At 42.7% G+C, this 14,498-nt stretch overlaps 1 long non-coding RNA gene across 1 annotated transcript in view; it reads left to right on the forward strand.

The window, feature by feature from the left end:
* The window catches only part of LOC135204655 (uncharacterized), a 31,250-nt gene extending 22,173 nt beyond the window's left edge, over positions 1-9,077 (forward strand). Inside the window, exons 2-3 of the long non-coding RNA XR_010312269.1 lie at positions 5,191-5,303; positions 8,895-9,077. This is a non-coding gene — a long non-coding RNA (uncharacterized LOC135204655). The remainder of the gene's footprint in view (positions 1-5,190; positions 5,304-8,894) is intronic.
* The last annotated feature ends 5,421 nt before the right edge of the window (positions 9,078-14,498 follow it).

Genomic DNA, 14,498 nt, shown 5'->3' on the forward strand with positions numbered 1-14,498 from the left:
TGTGCAATTATTCATTGTTCATCCCGGATTAGCAGATGTATTGAAAGACATCGCCTATTCCCACACTTGCCAGCTCTACTTCCAAACGTTCAGCCCATGAGAAGCAGCTCTTCAGGTGGCTCTCCCCTGTGTTTTCATTACTGAAGAACGCCCCGCTTTCATTGCAATTACGACTTCTCACCGGACAGCAATGAAATAGCGGTTAGCGTTTTCAGTCATTTGTAAGCACAGGTTCTGAATCTTGAGAATCCTTCTCTCGATTCGTCTGTGAAGACGTAGGTTGCATTCAATATCTACCTTCGTCTTCAACGGCACATAATGGGTTTTCTCCTTAGCTGAGATTCAACAACTATGAGAATGTTTTGCCTTCAGGGACCTCGGTCTCTAGAAGGCAATTGACTTTCGCCTGTTGGGCACATGCCTTAAAAGAATCATCACCTCGCCGTCCGGCATTGGTGACAAACAAATACATTATTTGTTTGGTCTCTCGGCATAACCCTTTAAAGGCGAAGGTCACGTGACTTACTCGGATGCTTGGACAACTTGCCTCACTTCCGATACCGAACCAGTCAGTCGGCAGCTGTCAGAGTGCCCGAGTCAGTTACGAACTATGCTGTGGACTTAATTCGGTTGTTACAGAGCAATCATTACTTCGTCTTAATAGCTTGTCACAGTACCCATACCATCGACACCCACCATGGAGTGTCAGTGTCCTATCCACTACCGAGAACTTCGCTGCATGGGGATAGGAGGATGCGAGAGACTTCGTGGCAAACGGACAGACCAGTATGGGTACTGGACATCACTGAAGTCGAGAAGAGGGATAGGTCATGCGACTATTCCCTTCTTTTCCTCTGAGGAAACTGCATGACTTTTCCTGCGAAGTCAAGCATCCAGGGGATGGGGATCCGTGATGCTCGATTTCGTAGCGAAGACTCAGAACCCTTCGGTCCCTGACGATCGGTTCGAGTCGTTCACAATCCCCTCCCTAATGGACTTCACCGCCTTCGATGCGAAGGAGATGCTGCTTTGTCCGCAAGAACTTCTCCGTGGCGCAGGTACTGAAGGCAGGGGTCTGGTCCAACCAGACCACATGCACCTCCTTCTACCTTCGGGATATTGCCCACAGGTCCTTGGATCTTTTTCCTTGGGACCTGTGGTGGCTGCTCAACACGTTGTGTAGCGAACCCAGACCCTCACAGGCTGAACAGCATCGAGTCCTGGTGTGACCGTAAGAATGGATGAGTGAATGAGAGTGTGACTGGCTCCTCTTTCCATCTTTTTCTTCCCCTCTACCTGTGGGTAGAGGGACACGGTCGTCACCCTGCTGGATAAGGACGAGATGCAGGTGAGCTACTCAACAGAGCCCCATCCTATCCCTTTCACTAGGGATAGGAGCGTATATCCACCACTTCCTCCAACAAGGGGGAGGAAGTGGATGCCAGCTTGAGACAAACCCATACTTTATGTTGCCTCTTGCAAACAGGAACAAGTTCTTGCTTGCTGGTACGAAGAGATACGCTTGCCTCTCTCTTAGTACTCGGCCCAGAGGTCTGACCATTGATCCTGCGGTGCACACCCCGATCAATCGGACAGAGGCTTGGATCCCTCCCTCGCTCTTACGACCAGGGAGGCATTCCAGGGATGGACGAACACCAGTCTGTTCATCAAAAGACTCAGATTCCTCCCACCAAGAAGTGAGTCTTCCTATTGTTAAAGGACCGATGGTTGTTTTACGTATCGGCCACAAATGACAATTTGTCGAAAATTGCATTTTTCCTAACTATACAAACCTGAGGTCCTTTACATATAGTCCCTCCTCATGCCACCCCTCATTCTGCGTATTTTGCATGGGCCAAAAGCAAAAGTGATTTGTTTACCTCCCAGTCGCGCGGCACGCGACTGTCGGACAAGCAGTTAACTGCCGTTCTCCCCTTGTTCGAAGCTTACGACCGTTCCAGCTGCCGCTAGCTACTTCCTATTGTTAAAGGACCTCAGGTTTGTATAGTTAGGAAAAATGCAATTTTCGACAAATTGTCATTTTCGTTGAACAGAGTGAGAACGTCGCACATTCAGAGAAGAGCAGACAAGAACAGTCAATCCTCCTCTCTTTTTTCCCTTTACTTCCTGGTTACAAAGGAATGAAAAAGGAAATAAGAGGAACTGTATAGAGTCTACTCCCCAGAGTTCAAATCCGAGAGACTGTTTTTGGTTCAATCCTAGGATCTTACTGAGCATATGTCAATCCGTTCAGGATGGATAGCACCGAGAAGTTTGAACGCCTCTCCAGTGCTGCTGTTTTGGGAACAACCAGTTCGGCTTGAACTAGTCGTCTTCAGTATCCTGTTAACACCAGAGAAGTCTCCCTTCGGGACAACTTCACCCTCACTCCTCGCTCTTTTCATTAGAGAATGAAGGAAGTCTGCTTTCAGTCCTTATTCTTGTCTCTCAAATGAAGAAGAATTTGGGTGGAGCACGATTTACAGGAACCTACAAATATACTAGTATATTTCTCTCGCGACATGCTTTTGTTATCAGTTGCATCGTCTGAGTTATAGGCGCATATCAGCAAGTTAATTCTTCTGTTATGTGACCGAGATGATTACCTGCTCTTAATTAACCTGAAACTCAGGACAACCTTTCGGGCCTCCCAAGAGTTTCCTGTATTGATTTTGGGTATAACTGTTTCCCAACAACACCACAGTATTTGCATTATCACCGAATAGGAGGTTTTTCTTCCCTCCCATTTCTGTTAATTTGCAGATGCTCGAGTGTATCTTTTTTGCGCTCGATGGTTCTAGCTGATGGAATGCACTACCAGGCAACTCAGTATAAGGAGTTGAGTGAGTGGCAGAATACTGCTCTCTCTCCGAGATTCTGTTTGTTTTAGCGTTGTATCTCCTCTGTCGAGGAATAATTGCCAATTCGAATCTCTCTGCCCGGATCACAGACTTAGATCTCCGGTTGTCTTGTAATTCTCGCATAAGGCCCATGTCTCGTGGTCCACATTTGCCATTGCAAGAATTTTCAGACAGAGATATATCTCATTAGACTCGTTATCATCTTTCTGTTTACCCAACGGTACAATGGAAATCTGTAGCCTAGTCTTCTGCTGCTGTGATAACGCAGAATGATTTTCTTCAGACAATTTGTTTTGTCTTCTAATATACGTTTTCTAATTCTTAAGGTTTTATTATTCCTTGTTCACCCCAAACTGAAAATGAATAACAGAAGACTTTGCTTGTTCCCTGCCCGACTAGCTCTGCTTCCAAAGTAAATAGAAAATTCCTCCCTGATCCAACCCTCAAGAAGCAGTTCTTCAGGCAGTACAACCCCTGTGTTTTCATTACTGAAAGACACTCGCCTTCATTGCTAGCACTGACCTTCTCGCCGAGTAGCAATGAAATAGCGGAATAACTGTGTCAGTCCTCTGTAAAACACCAGGGATTAGATCTGTCTTCACTGGTTGGTCTCATTTACGGGGCTTTTTCTATGATCAGAATCGTGAGAGTTAGCTTCTCTCTGATTCAACCATGAAGATATAGGTCCACATTCACATTAGTCATTCACTAGTAGTATTGTTTCTCCTTGGTTGAGATTCAACTACTGATGAGAAACTTCTGTCTTGCCATCACAGGGACCTCAGTCGTTATAAGGCATTTGACTCTTGTCTAATGTGCGAATACGTCTCAAGAATCATCATCATGTCTCTAAACATTGATGGCGAACAAGATAGACGATTTGCATGTTTCATTTCCAACATCACCCATCAGAGGGAGGGTGTTGTGACTACTTCTTGGATGCGCAGCAGCGCAATCATTTGGCATCTGTTGACGAGTCTGAATCCTTCATGATCTCCTGCGCTTTGGACTTTGTATTTGGTGATCCAGATCAGTCTATACTTTGTCCTATTGGTGCTTTGCTTTACCCATGAAGTATGGACACCCTTCATTGAGTGTTGATACCTTTATCCAATGCAAAAGTGTCTAATGACACATCTTCCTCCGAGTCTTATGAAATCGTGATAGACTTCTCTGCAGTTGGATACGTCCACTGTTAGCCTTCTGGGAGAGTGAGCAGTGCCAGTGGCTGGGTACATTTCATCACTCCAAAGAATATGTCGAACCGGAAGGTAGATGTGGTCTCATTACGACCACATTTATATCTTCCTTCTTTGGGGTCTGCCTACAGGTCCTTGGAACCTCTTTTCCTTGGACTGGTGGTGGATGGTCACAAGTTGTGTTTGCTTACCCGGCTCCTTCAAGAGGACAAGTTGTATCTCGCCTATGGTGTGCAGTTCTAGAGGTAAGAAGGATGCGAGAGTGACTGGCCTCTCCACCTTCCCCACCTCGTCCTTCTACTCCTCTTTCTTCAGGTTGAGGATAGGACTCGAACTTACTCTTGCTGGTCGGGTGTTTGATACAGTAAGCTTGCACATCGAGTTTCCTTTCTATTTTTCTTATCTAACAAGGGGAGGAAGGAGACTGGCAATAATGCAAACCCTGCCCTGAATTTTGCATTAATGTCTCCAACTCTAATTATTTTTCCCAACCCTTTTTCGGATGAGTTACGATTCCTCACTTCATTGAAAGTATGTAATTCCTAATGTAAAGCACCTTAGGTTTGTATATTCGGGAAAAATACAATTTACTTTCAAAAATTTTGATATTACCCACAAAATAGGTTATAGACTTGCAAACCTCGACCCCCTGATTGCTAACCTTGACATAGGTGAGCCAGAGGGTGTGTCCTACCCTAGCCATAGCCTAACTTAGCCCAAAGTTGTTCCTTTCTCAGCAAATTTGCTTTTTTATATATATTTTATGAGTAGAAGTTGTAAATAATAATTTATGTATGAAAAGGCTTAATTGAATTAAGTGATTAATTTGCATATTTCAAAATTTGTTTAAAATCCTGACAGATGGCACATTTCGATGTTGTACAATCCCCATGTGGCTTACTGTACCCCTGCAATTTGATCCTTTAAGAGAAACAAGAGAAAAACACTTTATTTTTAGAACTTGTAAGTTTGTGCAGTCCACTTTTTTAAGTGCAGATTTGTAAAGGAAGACTTGAATATGTAAGAATTACAAAAAGATTGTTTTTGATTTATGTTGGCATCAATCCCCGTTGGTAGCTTGGCCTAAGCTTAACGATGTAAGCAACAGTCAATTTCTTTTTAACTTGCAGGTAACTAGCGATGCACAGCCACTGTCATTGGCCCGGGAACACGTCAGGGGTCATCGAAGATTGGAGCTGAAGCAACCCACGCCTAATTGATGAACTTGAGGTGTACGGCATAGGTACTAATGTCAGGTTATTTTTTTAAATTTTGCTTGATAAAACCTCTCTCTCTCTCTCTCTCTCTCTCTCTCTCCTCCTCTTTTCCTATCTCTCTCTCTCTCTCTCTTTATTGTGAGGTGGAAAATCAAGAGGCGACAAGAATAAACTCCAGGAAACTGAATAAAAAAGACAGACAAGCTCTGAAGAGTATTACCATATTTAGATCCTTTTTTGTTTGTCTTTGCACCTCACACAGTGGACTGTAGGTATCAGTGCAGCGTCCTCTCCGTGGCTGTAGTACCTCCGTTCATAATCTCTTGGTTCCATCTCACTTTCTTGATCCCTCTCCTAACAATTGTTTCTTCATGTTGCAATTAAGGTGTTTTCCTCCTGTTATGTCTTTCAAACCTTTATATTCCTTTCAATTTCCCTTTCAGCGCCAAATAACCTCATCGTGGGTCATGGTGCTTCATCTCTGACCTGAATTTCATATTTCATTTTATTGTTAGAGGTCGCTACACACTTCAGCGTACCTGTTGAGAAAATGTGACCCACAAATAGAATAGACATCTATTTGAATTTTTTCTCTAGGACAGTGCTTCTATGGACCACTATTGGTCCATGGAGACTTTCCAGGTGGTCCACAGGATGGGTGCTGTATATGGTAACGAACTGGAGACTGGTTCTCGGATCTTTGAATTTACTGAGAATGGAGAGTGAAAGTTTGTTCCCAAATAAATAATTGCAAAGGGAAGTAGGGAGGAAGAGAAGTCATGGCCCACACTTCTGTATGGCTGTTGTTGTCAGGGGTAGATGTCAGCAGAATTACTTTACTGGTTTTTTCCCTCCATTCTCAGCAGAAGGAGGATTTGGAAAATATGCCGAAGCAGTCACAATGAAAACTGACATTAACTGTCGGATAGAACGGGAGCATAAAATTGAGGCCAAAGGCCAAGAAAAGCTGGGACCTATGGTGAGGTCATTCATGGCTGTAAGGTAAATGAAGCTTAATAAAAAAGTTTGAAAGTTGTAACAGCAGAAAAAAATATGCTGCAGTTGAAGCTGTGTGGAACAGCTGTCAGGACAGGGTTAAGGAAAGTAAGGTGGAAGAAAGAGACTATGAAGAGAGGAACTGCAAAAGAAACTAAAGGGAATGTAGCAGATACAGGGTCTTAAGGAAGGGCTGCTACAAAGAACTTATTACAGTTTACAATTGCAATAATATTTATACAGTAATATTTATACAGTGGAATGGTCCAGAACGCCTACTTTTAATTGGGAGATGGCTGTCAATTTTTAAATCAAGGTTATTATTATTATTATGTAGATATTAACCCTCTTACGCCGAAGCCCTAAAAATCAAAACCTCTCCTGTATGCTGGCGCTGGTTTGGAGTGAGCGCGGAAGCGGAAAAAATAATATTTTCAAAAAATCACAGCGCGCTTAGTTTTGAAGATTAAGAGTTCATTTTTGGCTCATTTTTTTGTCATTACCTGAAGTTTAGTGTGCAACCATCAGAAATGAAAAATAATATCATTATCATATGTAAATAATGCGAGATATGGTAGCAAAAAAAAAAATTCATAGATAATTGTATTCAAATCACGCTATGCAAAAAACGGTCAAAGCTAACGAGTTACTTTTTTTTTCGTTGTATTGTACACTAAATTACAATCATTTTGAAATATAACACATAGTAAAACAATAAAAGCAACACCGGAAAAATATCACAAAATGATGTACGAATTCGTAACGCGCGGACGTAAAAAAATGTTATTTTCAAAAATTCACCGTAATTCTAAATATTGTTCTAGAGACTTCCAATTTGTTTAAAAATTAAGACAAATGACTTAATATTACGATACTGTAAGAGTTTTAGATTAGAATTGCAGATTTCGACCATTTCGGACGAGTTAAATTTGACCGAATGTCGAAATTTTTATATATATTTTTTTTTATATGCACATATTTCGGAGATGGAAAAAGCTACAACCTTCACTTATTTTTTATTGTATTTTTCATGAATTTGCGCACATTTTGATATATGAAACTCTGTAAAACGGCTAATATGAAAAGGAGCAAATATTAGGATAATGCGATGTACGTATTTCGGAGACTTGCGGCCCCGAATCGGCGCGCAGAGTGAAGGTAAATATATTTTTCAAAAATTCACCATAAATATTAATATTTTTCTAGAGACTTCAAATCTGTTTCAAAATGAAGAAAAATGACGGCATATTACTAGGCCGTAAGAGTTTTAGCTTACAATTGCGTTTTTCAACTATTTCGGTAGAGTCAAATTTGACCGAACGTTATTTTTTTTCTATTTATCGTGATTTATATGCAAATATTTCGAAAAAAGAGAAAAGCTACAACCTTCAATCATTTTTAGTTGTATTCTACATGAAATTGTGCACATTTTCATATGTAAAACTTTATGTAACGTAACAGCTAATTTTAAATGGTGCAAACATTTCGACAATCGCACAAAAAAAATTCTGATTTTTTCGGAAGAGTTACCGCGCGGACGTAACAAAATGTTTTTTTTTTTTTATAAATTCACCATAAATCGAAATATTGTGCTAGAGACTTCCAAGTCATTGCAAAATGAAGGTAAATGATTGAATATTACTAGAATATAAGAGTTTTAGCTTACAATTGCGTTTTTCGACCATTTCGGTAGAGTCAAAGTTGACCGAAAGTTGAAATTTTTGCACTTAACGTTATTTATATGAAAATATTTCGAAACTGATAAAAGCTACAACCATAGGTTGTTTTTTGTTGTATTGTGCATGAAATTGCGCACATTTCCATATATAAAACTTTATGTAACGGCAAATTTAAAAGGGTGCAAACATTAGGACAATCGCACAAAAAAATTTATCGGAAGAGTTATCGCACGAACGTAAGGAAAAAGTTTTTTCATAAATTCACCATAAATCGACATATTGTGCTGGAGACGTCCAATTTTGTTGCAAAATGAAGGGCCAAATGATTGAATTTATGGCTAATAATATAAGGATTTTGAGGCTTACCAATTGCGTTTCTTCTCGACCATTTCGGTAGAAGTCAAAGTTGACCGAAGGTTGAGATTTTTGCACTTATCGTTATTTGTCTGGAAAATATTTCAAAACTGAATAAAGCTACAATCATGAGTATTTTTTTGTTGTATTAATTTACATGAATTGTTGGCACATTTTCATATATGAAATACTTCGATGTAAAGGATAATTTAAAATGGTGCAAAAATTATGTCAAAGTGACAAAATAATTTCTGAGATGTGTCCTTGATACTTTTTAGTGCGATAAGAAAGAAATTCGCGCTTGCGCGCCTGCGTAGCGATTGTAAACAAAACAACACCTTGATCCGTGAACTCCCAGCATCCCCCAAGGCGCGTGATACAAAAGTTTTCGGCTGGTAGGCCTATAAGTATTTTTCCGCGAATTTTTAAAATAACTTTTTTGAGCCGACGTATGATACGTCCAATCGGCATACAAGAGACATTTTGACTCGACGTTTGATATGTCCAATCGGCGTAAGAGGGTTAACTATTTTAAAGTTATATCGTGTCATTTTTCTGGAAATTAATTTATTCTCTTCTTCGTTTCAGATTCTTACTTGTGTGACAGAATCTAGCAAGATCCTGCCGTATAAATCTGCAAAGACTCCAAATGTTGAAATGGGTAATATTTAATGCAACAAAATTAATGTTAAAATAATATTGTGTCTTTGACAAATGGAGGTTGCATTTGATGTTACTGAACATTACCCAGTTTGAAAATGCCTTCAGTCTTTTGATCATCGTCCCCTTTTGATTCATCATGGAAGATTGATTCAAGAGGTGAGCGTAATGATTTTAATTGCAGAGATTTGTAAAAGCTGATGCCAGGGAGAGTGAGGGTAACAGATGTCTGTTTTTGACAAACCCATGGAAGACTGATGTTTATATAGACTTTCTAACTTAATTTCGTTATAATGATTTTATGTTAATTTTTTTACTTTACCTAATGTTGGTTATGAGAAGACAGTTTAATCGTGGAAACTTGTGAAAGCTAATGACAGAGTGCGTGTAACAGGTCTCTGTTATAAGCAATCCGGAGAAGGACTTCCAGCACATTATTTTGGGCACCCCATCCTTGAAGATGGAATCTGGAGGTCATTTACTGTTGTCCTCAATCAAACAGGAAAATGAGACCATGGAAGAAGACCTGCCTGTGGTCAGTGCCACTGACAGCTCTTCATTCATGGAATCCTGCATTGAAATCAAGGCAGAGCCGGACGCTCAGCCGGAATTCATAGGTCCTGATAAGATCGATGTGAAGTATCCATGCAAGACCTCAGTCAAGCTTGAGAGAGATCCGCTGAGCTTTGACGAAGAGTACGTTAAGGAGATTAAGGAAGATGTTGACGTACAGGTAAGTGAGACTCCAAAGGACATCCACGAAATATCCTTTGTCTCGTGCGGGGAACTGTTAGAACCGGAACAGCCTCTAGAAAGCTGCGGAAATGGGGCCAGAAGCAGAGATCTGGCGCTTGCCAGGAAGAAGGTGTTCACCTGCTCTGAGTGCCAGAGGCCATTCACTCACTTAAGCCACTTAAAGGAACACATGAGGAGCCACACAGGTGAGAAGCCCTTCCTGTGCACTAAATGCCCCAGCAGGTTCTCAAGGTCGAGCACCCTCAAGATCCACTTGAGAACCCATACTGGGGAGAAGCCCTACACCTGCGCGGAGTGCCAGAGTCGTTTCTTGACATCGAGCCACCTCAGGAAGCACATGAGGATCCACACAAGGGAGAATGCACCCAGGGCCCCTGTGAAGAAGGAGGCACCCAGGGCCCCTGTGAAGAAGAAGTCCTATGCCTGCACAGTGTGCCAGTGGCGCTTCCCCTTTCCCTACCGCCTGAAGCTACACATGAGAATGCACACAGGTGAGAAACCTTTCACCTGCGCGGAGTGTAAGAGCTGCTTCACCAGCTCCAGCTCCTTGTTCAAACACATGCGCATTAAACACGGTGGAGAAACCCTTCACCTGCGTTGAGTGCCAGACCAGCTTCACAACCTGACAGTCCACACGAAGCTCATGGGTGAGAAGCCCTTCGCTTGCTCTGAGTGCCCCGGCAGCTTCTCCCGCTTCTTTGAGCTGAAGAGCCAGATGGGTGAGAGGACCCTTGCCTGCACTATGTGTCCCAGCACCTTCTCGCAGTCCAGCCACCTCAAGGCCCATGTCAGTCAGGAGCCACATAGGGGAGAAGCCCTTCGTTTGCTCCGAATGCCTGAGCAGCTTCACCGGCTCGTGCCACCTGTGCAGGCACATGTGCACACACACCGGGGAGAAGCCCTACACCTGCTCGGTGTGAGAGAGCCTGTTCTCGTGCATGGGGAGCCTCAAGTCCCACGTGGGATCACAACTGTGGTTCAAGCCGTACAGATGCAGTGTGTGCCGGAGCAGCTTTTCGAGGTTGGGCAGCCTCCGGAAGCACATGAGTACCCACTCGGGGGAGAAACCCTTTACCTGCAATGTTTGCCAGACCAGCTTCTCCCAGTTGGAGATTCTCCAGAGGCACGTGAAGACCCCCAACTTCACGTTGTCGCACATTCTGAGGAGACAAGTGAAGATCCACCAGTGAGAGGACACTACCTTGAGGAACCCCCTTAAAGAAACAGCAAGCAAAAGGGAATGCACTAGAACACTACCCTGAGGAATCCCCTGGGAGAACTCCCTCAGGGTAGCAGAGAAAAAGCATCTTCTCCTTACAGAATGGTACGTGCAGAGTCCAGGTCAAAGGTCAAGTGCTGTGACCTATGACGAAGTCGTCCTACAAGATCATCCAACACTGACAGGGAAATCGAGAGGAATAGGCAAGTTTGGAAGGTGTAAAAGGAGGAAAAACCCTCTCAATTTCAACATGAAACAAGAAAAGTGGGAGAGTTTAATTAATCACTTAATAAAGAAAAAGTTGGAGGGTCTACTTAATTAATTACTTGATGAAGATTTGGGACGTGTAGGGCCACTGAATTGAGGGGCATCAAAAGAGTAGTAAATTACTTAATTAATGGTTTGATAAACAGTCAAATTTGGGACTGAATACTTGTGATCAATTTTGTTAACAAGTGACTTAAATTTAAATAAATTTATTTTCTAAAGATTTTTATCCCCATATAACGTTATTCATGTTATTATTCTGTAATTATTTAATGTAATTTGTAATTCTAAGCTTAACTCAAATGAAATTTTGTATTCACTTATAAAATTGTAAGTGAAAATGTTAATTCTTTTCAACTTGTATGTTTGTCATAACAATCTCCTGTGAAATGCATATATCACATGCTTTGGGTTTTTATTCCATCAACTTCTGAATACAGCTCCTTGATACATCACTGATTGTGGTACATCTTGATGGTTGTGAATGATTGCTATGGCATCCACAAGCATAACTACAATAGTTTCCGCCCAGTTGGTTCATAACTGCTGCAATGTATTTTGATTTGTTTCCTTTCCTCATACTCTGACAGTGCCATAATCATTTGGTTCAAAGAGCGAGGTTGGATACTCTGTCTATTCATAGCAGTGCATTGGCGTCGACACTATGCAAGAAGTGCAAGTTCTGAATAATATTGTTCTGTTCTTTATACAATTTTGCTGATGTATCAGATTTTCCAGATTATTACTTTTTATAGACAAAGGTTTTAAGTTTTTGATGTTATATTTATGCTCTGAAATATTTCTCTAGTTGCAATATTCAGCAGATCAGATGTGGAGATGAATGAATTTTTTAGATTATGAGTAATCAGGTATTTCATATAATTAACAGTTTCATGTATGACACTTACCTGGCAGGTATATATATAGCTATATTCTCTGTTGGCACTGGCAGAATTTTCAAAACTCGCGGCAACCGCTAGATCACTGGTAGTTCAGGTGATCGCCACCCCGCTCCCGTGCGCTGGTGCTCGGAATCATTCCCATTTTCGTCAGATTTTTTTCTGCCACTGAACGGCAACATCGTTGTGGTTCCCTGCTAGAATTCGAAACTCGTTAGCTGACTTTCGCTGTACTTGGATGGTTTATTGGGTATCGTATTGGAAAGTTGGATTGGCAATCGCGATTGGAAGTTATTATAATGTCTGATTCTGGTATAGTATTTCGAGTGTGTATGAAAGAAGGGTGTAAGGTGAGACTGCCGAAAGCTTCGGTAGACCCTCACACAGTATGTAAGAAGTGTAGAGAGGTTTTGTGTACTTGGGATATAGATGTAATGAGTGTGAAAGTTTAAATGAGAAAGAATGGAAGACTTTCACCAAATATGTTGAAAGACTTGAAAAGGATAGAGTAAGAAGATCGGTGTCTCGAGTGAGAGGTCAGGTTTCTTCTAGTAAGGCCTTGAATAATTCTGTTATTTCTCCCCCTTCTTCCCCCCCCCCCCAAGTAGAAGTTGTTAATCCTTCTCCTCAGGTCTCTCCTGTGCCCGCTGCTGTTTCTGAGGATACTAATATTGTGAAAGTGTTTGCCGCCCTTGCGTCAATGGGCGATCAGATTCAGCGTCTTACAGACAAAGTGGTACGATTGAAAGTGTCAGTGTAGTGGAGGGGGCGGCTGATCGTCTCACTCGTGCTCCTAGACCTAGACCTCTGCCAAGCTCCCAGACCCAAGGGAGAAGGCATGTCGACAGTCGAAGGAGGCGAGAGGGGTTCCCTTACGATCAGTCGTCCTTCAGGCAGTCCTGTTGCGTCCCAGGCTGCAGCAGTGCGCCATAGAAAAGGCGACACTGGGAAGGTGTCTTTCCTCGACAGATAGTGCTGCGTCAGGCAGGTATGGACGTTATGCGGAAGTTTCGCGTCTCTGAGAGGACGCATAGACTACGTCTTCTCAAGAGAGCGTTACCCGCAAGAACGGTGAAGTAGTCCCGAGATTTCTCTTCTAGTGATGAGGAAGAGGTGGTTCCGATTAAAAGGAGGAGATCCTTTAAGTCAAGACAAGACGCAAGACCTCATGTGTACGACGGTTCTCGGGGATAGGAGCTCTCCTTCTGAATACGGAGCAGTCTCTCCGATATCTTCCCCTTATCGTAGAACTCAAGATCGAGTTTCTCGTGTTGATGATCCGTCTCGTCTTCGTTCTCCGCTTGCTCAGACTTCCCGCCAGGAAGCAGAGACTAGGAACTTCCTTGAAGAGATGCAAGGAAGGTTAGCCGATTTGGTTAAATCGTGGGGAACATCGGAACTTCCTCCTACGAGGCGTAAGGACGCATCTCTCCCAGTCAAGTCGTCTAAGAGGACGCATGATGGTTGGCCTCCTTCTCGTCAGGCTTCGGAGTCTCGGGTAGGAGCAAGTTAGGGAGCAGGAAGCAGGACGCAAGTTACGGGAGCAGGACAGGACGCAAGTTACGAGAAGGAAGCGGCGAGGACGCAGCTTCCGCGGAACAGGACGCAGGACGCAACCTCGGAGCTCAGAAGGACGCAGGACGCAGGCGGCAGGAGCAGGTTTTTTCTTCGCGAGGTTGGAGAAGATTTTCTGCAGCAAGACCTGGGTTTACAGGATGTGTCTTCGGCAGAAAGAGGAAATAGAAGACTTAGAATCTGAGGAAGAAAAAGAAGGTGAAGCACCTTCTTCAGATATAAGAAATTGACGTATTGCCCTTCTTTCACTTTTTGGTTTGGAGGGATTTTCAGCCTGCAGCTCCGACATCACCCCTTTCTCAATTCTCCAAGAATAAAACTCCGAAGAAGTCCTCGTTTTGAAGAGTGAAGTTTTCGATTACGGCTAAGAAGGCTCTTCAAAGAATTGATACGTGGTTGAAGGAAAAGAGGGAAGCGGGCAAGACTGTGTTCTCTTTCCCTCCTGCCAAATTGGCATCGAAGTCCGGAATTTGGTATGGGACAGGGGAAAAATCTCGGCTGGGAGTGCCTGCCTCCTACCCAGGGGGATTTTTCCAACATTGTGGACAGTTCCCGCAGACATGCCTTGAATTCGGCCAAAGTGTGGTGGTCTCCATCAGATTAGATCATTCTCTTGAAAGGGATTTTCCGGACCTTCGAGGTTTTTAATTCTGGATTGGTCCTTGGGAGCTCTGGGACGAACAGTGAAGATAATGAAGCAAACGGCTTTCTCAACTCCCAAGCAGTATTATGTCTGCATGGACAAAGCCTTAAGGGATGGAGCGAATGAATTAGCATCTCTTTTCACCGCAGGAGTTTTAAAGAAAAAGGTCACTC

This window comes from Macrobrachium nipponense, chromosome 47, assembly GCF_015104395.2.
Source record: "Macrobrachium nipponense isolate FS-2020 chromosome 47, ASM1510439v2, whole genome shotgun sequence".
Taxonomy (NCBI): Eukaryota; Metazoa; Arthropoda; class Malacostraca; order Decapoda; family Palaemonidae; genus Macrobrachium; species Macrobrachium nipponense.